The 10,000-nt window shown below is 59.7% G+C and overlaps 2 non-coding genes and 1 pseudogene across 2 annotated transcripts in view; all 3 read left to right on the top strand.

Annotated features, from left to right (window-relative positions):
- Positions 1-3,426: 3,426 nt before the first annotated feature.
- Positions 3,427-5,797, top strand: LOC145273464 (small subunit ribosomal RNA; annotated as a pseudogene).
- A 398-nt stretch (positions 5,798-6,195) lies between these two features.
- LOC145273593 (5.8S ribosomal RNA) lies at positions 6,196-6,353 on the top strand. Its single transcript, XR_013866417.1, has one exon. It is a non-coding gene; the product is annotated as a 5.8S ribosomal RNA (ribosomal RNA).
- Positions 6,354-6,946: 593 nt separating this feature from the next.
- The window catches only part of LOC145273609 (large subunit ribosomal RNA), a 5,724-nt gene continuing 2,670 nt past the window's right edge, over positions 6,947-10,000 (top strand). Inside the window, exon 1 of the ribosomal RNA XR_013866431.1 lies at positions 6,947-10,000. This exon is cut by the window's right edge and continues 2,670 nt beyond it. This is a non-coding gene — a ribosomal RNA (large subunit ribosomal RNA).

The raw sequence follows: 10,000 nt of genomic DNA, 5'->3' as shown, positions 1-10,000 counted from the left end.
CAAGTGAGCGGCGGCGACGCCAGGAGGCCCCCGGGGTCGACTCCGCGGCCCCCGGGTCGGTGTGCGGGCCTCCAGAGCTCGATAAAGTAGTGGTGTCGCTAGCGGTCGAGAAGGCACTTTTCGACGCCTACTGCCACCCCCACATGGCGGTAGGCGCAAAACTGGAAAATCGCCGACCAGAAATGTCGCTTCGTATAATCGACGTTTTTTTTTGACCACCATTTTCAGGTGTCGGAGGTGGGTCTGGACGAATACCAACACCATTTCTGGGGTTTCACAACCGCCCGGCTTCTCCGACATATGTTGGAAAGGAGTAGCGATCGAGCGAAGGGGGCTGTCGGTAGGCGGCCGCGGGTTGCATGTGTGCCCGGGACAGCACCCCCATCCAACTAAGGGGTGTCCCCCGGGGGCCAGGGGGACCTCGTCCAGGTCGGCCGGGCGCTTCCAGACGCCTACCGACACCGGTCAGGTCGGCGAGGCTCCCGGCGGCCCCGAGCGGGACCACAGGTTGCGGAAGGCGTCCAAGTGAGCGGCGGCGACGCCAGGAGGCCCCCGGGGTCGACTCCGCGGCCCCCGGGTCGGTGTGCGGGGCCTCCAGAGCTCGATAAAGTAGTGGTGTCGCTAGCGGTCGAGAAGGCACTTTTCGACGCCTACTGCCACCCCCACATGGCGGTAGGTGTAAAATCGGAATAGACCGGACCAGGAATGTCGAGGGGGAAAAAAATGACAAAGTCCTGGTGTGCCTAGGCGTCGAGAAGGCACTTTGCGACGCCTACCGACATCCCCATGTGGCAGTAGGCGTAAAACTGGAAAATCGCCGACCAGAAATGTCGCTTCGTATAATCGACGTTTTTTTTGACCACCATTTTCAGGTGTCGGAGGTGGGTCTGGACGAATACCAACACCATTTCTGGGGTTTTCCAGTTTGAAAGTTTTATAAAACATGTTCGGTAGGAAGCACACTTTGGTGTGTCGGTTCGTCGGAGCAGCGACTCTTTGCCTCGTGGTGGTCCGGAACGTCTCTACGGGCTTGTCGCAAAGGCGTCAGAAAGTGGCATCTCCGCCGCCTAGGGCTGTCACCGTTATCGCTGTCGCCGCGCTCCAACTTGTTTTGATCCGCCGCCTTCGTTCCTGCCAACCGTGCGCCCGCTCATCGTCGTTAGGTTATAATACGTGGTACGTGTGTGTGCTTCTCCGTGGACCTAGGGCTGCTCGACGTGTCGAACGATATGTTGGAACAACTAACGGCTCCTTTTCCTGGTTCCATAGTCGTCGTGGTACCCGCGTCGTCAGCCATATCTATGTCCACCATGTTTAGCCGATACGTTTGCTGCAGCTTCTGCTTCCGCCTCAGCGTTCGCCGCTCTCAGCCGCCGCTGTTGTTGCTGCCGTTCTGCCATTCAACCACTACCTGCGAATCTTTCGATGATCGGCCGAACGACCCATCGCTGTGCGACCGATAAATCCTCCGGATTAGGGAGAAACGCCGCCGCTCTCTGCCGCCGTCGAACGGAAAAACGTACATTGTAACGAACGAACGAACGAACGAACGAATTAACGAACGAGCGAACAAACAAACAAAAATAGCCGCGGGGGATGCACTATGTAGATCCTGATCCCCTTGTAACCATACGTACGTTGTTCGATGCTCTCCCGTCCTGGAAGTCGCCGCAGCAAACAGGAGGATGAGCAGCAGCAGGCGCCGCCGCCGTAACCGCCGCCTGCCTGCCGCCTCCTACTCCTGTCAGCGTCCGATCTCACAGCCGTGTGAACGTTCGCTGACACCCGATTTCTTTCCGTCTGGCAAAACCTTGGACGTCCCGCTCGCGGTACACGTGCTGCAGCGACTTCCTCGTCCGACAACGCATAAGCGTCGACGTCTGCCGCCGCATCTTCTGATACGTGGACGGTGATAGCGCTAGTCCCTTCTTGCGCCACCTCCACCTTTGTTAGCGCCAAAGAAGATCGATCGAGCAGTCGTGGTCGCAGTCGATTAACCCGTTTTCACCGTCCGCAGTTCCCAAGCCGCCGATCAAGTCGTTGCTCTTCTTGTTCGTTCTTCCCATACCGTCGATTTGCACGGCTGCCGGATGAGCCATCCTCTGTCCGGCGAAGCGCTCACGTCAGTGATCGATACTTGCACCGACAGTCCTCCCGCTCGCGACTCGGTGCTCGAATCGGACTCGTTCGTTTTTATCTCGATGCGATTGTGAAAAGGGGGACCGGTCGTCAATGTCGTGTGTGTCGACGATGTTGTTCGCCCGGTCCGCCGCGTTGTTGTCGTTTTTTTTTTTTTTTTTTTTTTTCCCCTAACGTTCGCCGTCGCACGGACGAAAGGGTGAGAAAAAAAAAAAAAAAAGCTCGAAAAAAGCCGCCCAAAAAAATCGGACCGAGGAGCCGCTTGCGAGAACGCGCCATGTGCACGTTGTCTCTCCTCGGTTTTCCGAGCACGAACACGACGCCGGTCGGTCGGTCGGTCGACGAAGGCGACGACGAAGGTGACGGGAAAATTTACGCCGCCGCTGCCCTGGTCCAGCTCCTCCCCCGATGACGGCTGTGATGTTGACGTTGACGTTGGCGACGACGACGACGACGACGGAGACGACGACGACGACGAGACGGCATCGATGGCGACCACGATGACGACGACCTCGACGAGTTCAGTCTGCACCTTGACCTCCGATGTCCGTGTGCACTGCCGTCGTGCTGTTTGTCGTTTGTCGTATGTATCGCTGTCAAGGGTGCCGTTGTCGTTGTTGTTGTCGACGTTGTTGCTTGCTCTCTCGTCTCGGTCGGTTGGTACGTTGATGACGACGACGACGACGAAGACGACGACGACGACGACGAGACGGCATCGATGGCGACCACGATGACGACGACCTCGACGATTCCAGTCTGCACCTTGACCTCCGATGTCCGTGTGCACTGCCGTCGTGCTGTTTGTCGTTTGTCGTATGTATCGCTGTCAAGGGTGCCGTTGTCGATGTTGTTGTTGTCGACGCTGTCGTCTGTTCTCTCTTCTCGGCCGGCTGTGACGTGGACGTTGACGACGACGACGACGAGACGGAATCGATGGCGACCACGATGACGACGACCTCGGCGAGTTCAGTCTGCACCTTGACCCTCGATGTCCGTGTGCACTGCCGTCGTGCTGCTTGTCGTTTGTCGTATGTATCGCTGTCAAGGGTGCCGTTGTCGTTGTTGTTGTCGACGTTGGTCGCTTTCGTTCTTTGAGTCTCGGTCTCGGTCCAAGTCAGGGGAGAAACAAAAAAGAGGCCATCAGCGCGGGCAGCGCGCTTCTTCTGACGGCGAACCCCCTCGAAAAATAAATAAACACGTGCCCGTCGTTGTAGTTGTCTGTCTTATGTCGGTCGGTCGGTCGGTCGGTCTGTCGTTCTGTCGAAACAAAGTCCCAAATTCCAACGATACCTGGTTGATCCTGCCAGTAGTCATATGCTTGTCTCAAAGCTTAAGCCATGCAAGTGTAAGTTCACGCCACGCATTAGAACGGGCGAAACCGCGAATGGCTCAGGAACCGGACCTAATCCTCGGGACCGTATTCCTCCTCGGAGGCGATGGATAACTGTGGCAATTCTAGAGCTAATACATGTGACACAGGCCGCGATCGGTCGGCGCGCCGTCGTCGCCACGCCTCGCGCGCTGGCACCCGCGTCGGCCGTTCCGGGTCGCGGCGCTACATATTAGACTGAGACCGATGCGCGTCATTCCGTCCTCCCGTCGTCGGCGTTCCCGCTCGCGGGTCCGTTCGGTGGCGGGGCTCATAGGGCGGCGCGCTCCGCTTTGGTGACTCTGGATAACTCACTGGTCGATCGCACGAGCTTTCACGCCCGGCGACGGGTCTCTCGAGGGTCCGCCCTATCAACTGTCGACGGTCGGTTAAGTGCCTACCGTGGTTACTACGGGTAACGGGGAATCGGGGTTCGATTCCGGAGAGGGAGCATGCGAAACGGCTACCACATCCAAGGAAGGCAGCAGGCGCGCAAATTACCCACTCCCGGCACGGGGAGGTAGTGACGAAAAATAACGACGCGGGACTCTGTCGAGGCCCCGCGATCGGAATGAGTACACTTCAAATCCGTTAACGAGGACCAACCGGAGGGCAAGTCTGGTGCCAGCAGCCGCGGTAATTCCAGCTCCGGTAGCGTATATTAAAGTTGTTGCGGTTAAAAAGCTCGTAGTCCGAACTCGGGTTCGTGGTCGCGCAAGCGGCCCCGGGGCGGCGGCGCCATCGTCCGTCGTTGACTTTGGTCGTCCGTTCGCATTCCCGGCCCTTTCCGCCGGTGTCAACCGCTAGCATACCCGCCACGCGGTCCTGCCGGCGAGGTGGACGAGGAGGTCGTGATCGGGATCCGGGAAAAAAAAAACAAGTGGTCGTCGGTTCGGTTCCGGGAGTAGTCTAACGGGGGGGTGCTACGTGTGTGTGTTTGGGTGCGTTCATTCGCATCCCCGCACTCTGACCCCCGCGCTTCTCTCCCTCTCCCTTTCCGCGCGTTCCTCTTTTTTTTTGAACCCCCCGGTCCGCTCCGAGTCCCTGCTTCGTGTCTTGTCTGCGCGCGTGTTGCGGTCGGCGGTTTCTCCTCCAAGGGTGCTCTTAACCGAGTGTCCGCGGCGGCCGGTACGTTCACTTTGAAAAAATTAGAGTGCTCAGAGCGGGCTGTTCAAGCTTGCATACGATAAGCATGGAATGATGGAAGAGGGCCTCGTCTACGTCTGTCGGTCTCCGTCTACGGCGAGGCAATGATCGAAGGGAGCGGTCGGGGCCACTCGTATTGCGACGTTAGAGGTGAAATTCTTGGATCGTCGCAAGACGAACTGCAGCGATGGCGTGTGGCAAGCACGTTTTCCTCGATCAAGAGCGAAAGTCGGAGGTTCGAAGACGATCAGATACCGTCGTAGTTCCGACCGTAAACGATGCCGACCGGCGATCCGCCGGCGTTCGCTTCCATGACCCGGCGGGTAGCCTGCGGGAAACCAGAGTTCGGTTCCGGGGGGAGTATGGTTGCAAAGCTGAAACTTAAAGGAATTGACGGAAGGGCACCACCAGGAGTGGAGCCTGCGGCTTAATTTGACTCAACACGGGAAAACTCACCCGGTCCGGACACCGGTAGGATTGACAGATCGATAGCTCTTTCTCGATTCGGTGGGTGGTGGTGCATGGCCGTTCTTAGTTGGTGGAGCGATCCGTCTGGTTGATTCCGATAACGAACGAGACTCCGGCCTGCTAACTAGTGCGCCGATGTCAGTGATTTTTACGGCGGGCTCGGCGTCCTCCGTGGCGCTCGGGTCCGGGTCGGTTTTCTCACGCACTTCTTAGAGGGACGGGTGGCAGAAAGCCACACGAGGCGGAGCGATAACAGGTCTGTGATGCCCTTAGATGTCCGGGGCCGCACGCGCGCTACACTGGAGGTATCAGCGGGGACTTCGCCCCGGCCCGAGAGGGTTGGGAAACCTCTGAACCACCTCCCGTGATAGGGATCGGGGCCTGTAACCAACCCCGTGAACGAGGAATTCCCGGTAGGCGCGGGTCAACAGCCCGCGTCGATCACGTCCCTGCCCTTTGTACACACCGCCCGTCGCTACTACCGATCGAACGGTCCGGTGAGGTCCTCGGATCTGGCCGACGACGCCGCCGGGCAGTGCGCGACGTGTCCGTCACGACACTCGTGCATCTACGCCTCGGCGTTCGATGCCTGGAGAAGACGACCGAACCCGATCGTTTAGAGGAAGTAAAAGTCGTAACAAGGTTTCCGTAGGTGAACCTGCGGAAGGATCATTACCGTTTTCCCGTTCGAGACTGGTTTGTTGTTTTCCGGCCTACCTCCTCTGTCTGTCGGCGTCAACGCCTCGAATGCGCGCAAACAAACCTATAAAAGGCGGAGCGAGAGATAGATTTGTGGTGACGCGGAGGTTTTTAAAGCCCCAGCTCTTCTTGCTTGCTTCCGCGTCTTACCACCTGTTTGTTTTTTCGCCCACCGCAAGTGATGGCCGCTTCTTCTTTGCCTTGTCGCCGCTTTATCGTTTTTTTTGTTTTTTTGCAGCCGCTGTGCCACCGCCGCTAGCTAAAAAAACAAACTACTCGCGACATTGCAATGCCGTCACGCCTCCTCGCACAGACCTCCTCGCACACTACTAAATCTATATAAACAAAAACTAATATAAAAAAACCAAGTGCTGAACCCTGGACGGGGGATCACTCGGCTCGTCCGTCGATGAAGAGCGCGGCCAGCCGCGATAACTGATGCGAATTGCAGGACTCAGTGAACATCGACACCTCGAACGCACATTGCGGCCCCGAGATCCCTTGTCTCGGGGCCACGTCCGGTCGAGAGGCGGAACGTTACATGTCTTTCTCCGTTAACGAAACGACATCTTGCCGTCCCCGTGCCCGCCCGGTCCTCGGCACGGTGGTAACCGGGACGTCGCAGGAGCGAGTGACGAGGGGGAAGAAAAATAAAAAAAGAATTGACTCCTTTCAATGTCTTTTTTTTTTTTAAAACCCTCTCCGGCCTCCTCCTTCGTCTCCCGCTGGCAGACCGCGGAGTCTTTTCCCTTTTCGACCGCGTGAAGAAACACTGTGGAGGAGGAGCAGGAGGAGTCTGTCCGAAAGCAGCCGAAGGGAGACCAAAAAAAAAGTACCGACCTAACCGACTGCCGACGTAAGCGCCGCCTGCTCGTCTCGCTCTCTGCCTCATGAAGGTGTCTCTCAGCGACGCCTCGAGCAGCGCGACGAGCACGGCCGTCGCACCGTAAAAAGGTGGCCGCGTCGTAGGCAACGCAACGTCGGATGGGGAGGACCCACGCTTTTTTTTAATTGTTGGCTTCTTCATTTTCGGTCGGACGGGCGCTATATCGGCCAGCCGTCGTCACACGGAGGGTACCGATCGAGATTCCTCTCCTCCAAACACCACACTCTACTAAAAACCGCCGCCCTCGGCTCGGACGAGACGACCCGCTGAACTTAAGCATATCGCTAAGCGGAGGAAAAGAAACCAACCGGGATTCCCTTAGTAACGGCGAGTGAACCGGGAGAAGCCCAACGCCGAATCCCGTCGCAAGTTAAAGGCTTCGGGACGTGTGGCGCATGGGTCGAAGGCAGCCGTTCGTTTTCGTCTCGCATAGTTCGGAGTTCCCTCGATCGGGGCCGCCCGCGGCGGGTGCCAGGCCCATTCGGTGCGGACGGCGAGCGACGGCCTTCGATCCGAGAGTCGGGTTGCTTGGGAACGCAGCCCAAATCGGGTGGTAAGCTCCATCCAAGGCTAAATACCGGGACGAGTCCGATAGTCGACAAGTACCGTGAGGGAAAGTTGAAAAGAACTTTGGAGAGAGAGTTCAAGAGAACGTGAAACCGCCCAGGGGTAAACGGGTGGGACCGCTCACCGCGATCGCGGGGGGACTCAGTCCGGTGCTGCCTAGGCTCGAGCCCAAACTCGATGTGTGTTCTTGAAAGAGAGGCCGTCGCGGCACAGGTCGTCGTTCGTCGTGTCCGCGGGGGACTCGTTCCCCGCGGTTCCAGCTTTTGTGCCCGCGTCGCCGACGAAGGAGACGGGCCGCGTGGATAGCGGGAAGGGAAACGTGGTGACGACCGCGGCGTCGGTAGGTGGCTGCGTCGGTTGGCTGCGACGGAGGGGACTCGTCCTCTCGATCGCTGCTGCCGCCGGGCCCTAACCCGCCGCATCCGTCGCCGCCGCTTCTTCTTTCCTCCTGCTCCCTCCGCGCGCGACTCCGCTGCACCCGTCCCCTTCATCATCGCTCGGCGTAATCATGGCGCGGGCGCTTCGGCGCGACCTCCGCGCGGCCGGCACCGGACGCACTTCCCCTCCGGTCCGTCGTCGCGACCCGTTCCCGGCGTGCAGGTCGAACACGCGGGTTTTTTTCCGTAGGCGGCAGGCGTTTCATCACCCTGAAAACCCCCGTCTTCCCACCTTGTGAAGTCGGGGGCCACCGGCCGTCGGGCCCGCGAACGTAACTGCCCCTTTCTGCCGGGAACGGAGGAAATCTGACACGATCCGTTACACGTGGCGAGCCGGTCCGTTTTGATCCCGCCGGAAGTCGCGTGCGGGCGACGCACTCTGTGTGTCGCTCCTTAGGCGCCCCACCGTCTCGGGCGCGTGCGCGATGAGAGGCGGGATAGGACTGGCGCGGCCTCGCCGTCACGCACCTCGCCGACGTTTCGGGTTCTTGTCGGGGGCAACCCCGCCCGCGCCCGTTTCCGTTTCCGGAGAGGTCGCTCGGCGACGCTTTTTTACTCGAGCCGCCCGCCACCCCGGGTCAGCGACGTGCATCGGCAACCCACCCGACCCGTCTTGAAACACGGACCGAGGAGTCCTGGCCGTTCGCGAGTCGTAGGGGCCACCTCTGACTAACCCCGAAGGCGAAGCGAAAGCGAGAGAGCGTGTAGGAGGGCGTCGATCGGGAGAGGTGTCGTGGCAAAGTCGTCCGGGGGTCGTCGGGGGGTGTCGTCGGTCTCGTGCCGTCGTCTTCTCCTCGCCTCACCCGCCTCCGAGCCGTGCCCGATCCCGCCGGCGCGGCGTTTTCGGCCTTCCGCCGTCGCTGCTGCGGTGCCCGCAACTTTTCCTTTTTTCTCTCTTCCCGAGAGAGATAGGAGAGGGAAGGCTCGTGGCTGACGTGCGGTTGTTTTTCCCTCCTCCCCGAGAGGGGACCGGCGCATCATCCAAAAAGGGGAATTGCCGGGCGCCAGCTTCCATATCCTCCTTCCGCCCATCGGTGAGATCCCGCGGCTTGAACTAGTCCTATTTTGTCGTCGAGTTTAGGCGCTGCGCGCGGGCGCATCACCCCCGGGTCGGTTTCCCCTTTTTCCGAGTACGACTCGGCCGACTCTGGCGTAGCGAGCGACCAGGGACCCGAAAGATGGCGATCCACGCCCGGTCGGGATGAAGCCAGAGGAAACTCTGGTGGAAGTCCGAAGCGCCTCTGACGTGCAAATCGATCGTCGGAACCGGGTGTAGGGGCGAAAGACCAATCGAGCCGTCTAGTAGCTGGTTCCCTCCGAAGTTTCCCTCAGGATAGCTGGCGCTCGATCGTCGCAATTCCATCCGGTAAAGCGAACGATTGGAGGCCCCGGGGCCGTTCACGGCCTCGACCTACTCTCGAACTCGGAACGGGTGGAACGGGCCGACTCTCCCGAACGACGGAGCCGACCCATCCGGCCGCCGCCGCCAGCACGCTTCGCTGGGCGGTTGGTCACCTCGAATGCGAGTGCCAAGTGGGCCACTTTTGGTAAGCAGAACTGGCGCTGTGGGATGAACCAAACGTCCGGCTAAGGTGCCTAACGCGACGCCCATGAGATCCCCGAAAGGGTGTCGGTCGATATAGACAGCAGGACGGTGGCCACGGAAGTCGGAATCCGCTAAGGAGTGTGTAACAACTCACCTGCCGAATCGACCGGCCCCGAAAATGGATGGCGCTGGAGCGACGGACCGATGCCGGACCGTCGCGGCGAGGAGCGATGAACTTTCGCGCCGAAACGATGCCGCGACGAGTAGGAGGGCGCCGCGGCGAGCACGGAAGCCTAGGGCGCGAGCCCGGGTGGAGCCGACCGCGGGTGCAGATCTCGGTGGTAGTAGCAAATATTCGAACGAGACCTTCGAAGACCGAAGTGGAGAAGGGTTCCGTGCCAACGGCGGTCGAGCACGGGTCAGTCGGTCCTAAGACGCGGGCGAAAGTCTTCCCGAAAGGCGCCGGATCCGTTATGAAAGGTGAAAGGAAAGCGAATCGAATCGAATCGAATCAAAAGCCCAAACAAAAAAAAAGCGGCCGGCCTCCCGTCGAAAGGGAATCGGGTTAATATTCCCGAACCCGGACTCGGAGAGGGCCCGGGGGTGGCGACGCTGTCGGCAGCGATGTCGGCGGCGCCCGTCGCTTCCCGGGCGAAACCGCGGTGACGCAAGCGAGCCCGGAGACGTCGCCGGGAGCCCCGGGAAGAGTTCTCTCTTCTTCGTAAAGGACCATGTCCGTGGAA

Source organism: Euprymna scolopes, unplaced genomic scaffold (assembly GCF_053919585.1).
Source record: "Euprymna scolopes isolate OS-2025 unplaced genomic scaffold, ASM5391958v1 sca1, whole genome shotgun sequence".
Taxonomy (NCBI): Eukaryota; Metazoa; Mollusca; class Cephalopoda; order Sepiida; family Sepiolidae; genus Euprymna; species Euprymna scolopes.
The sequence above is the reverse complement of the archived record's forward strand: the minus strand, read 5'-3'. Positions and strand labels throughout refer to the sequence as shown.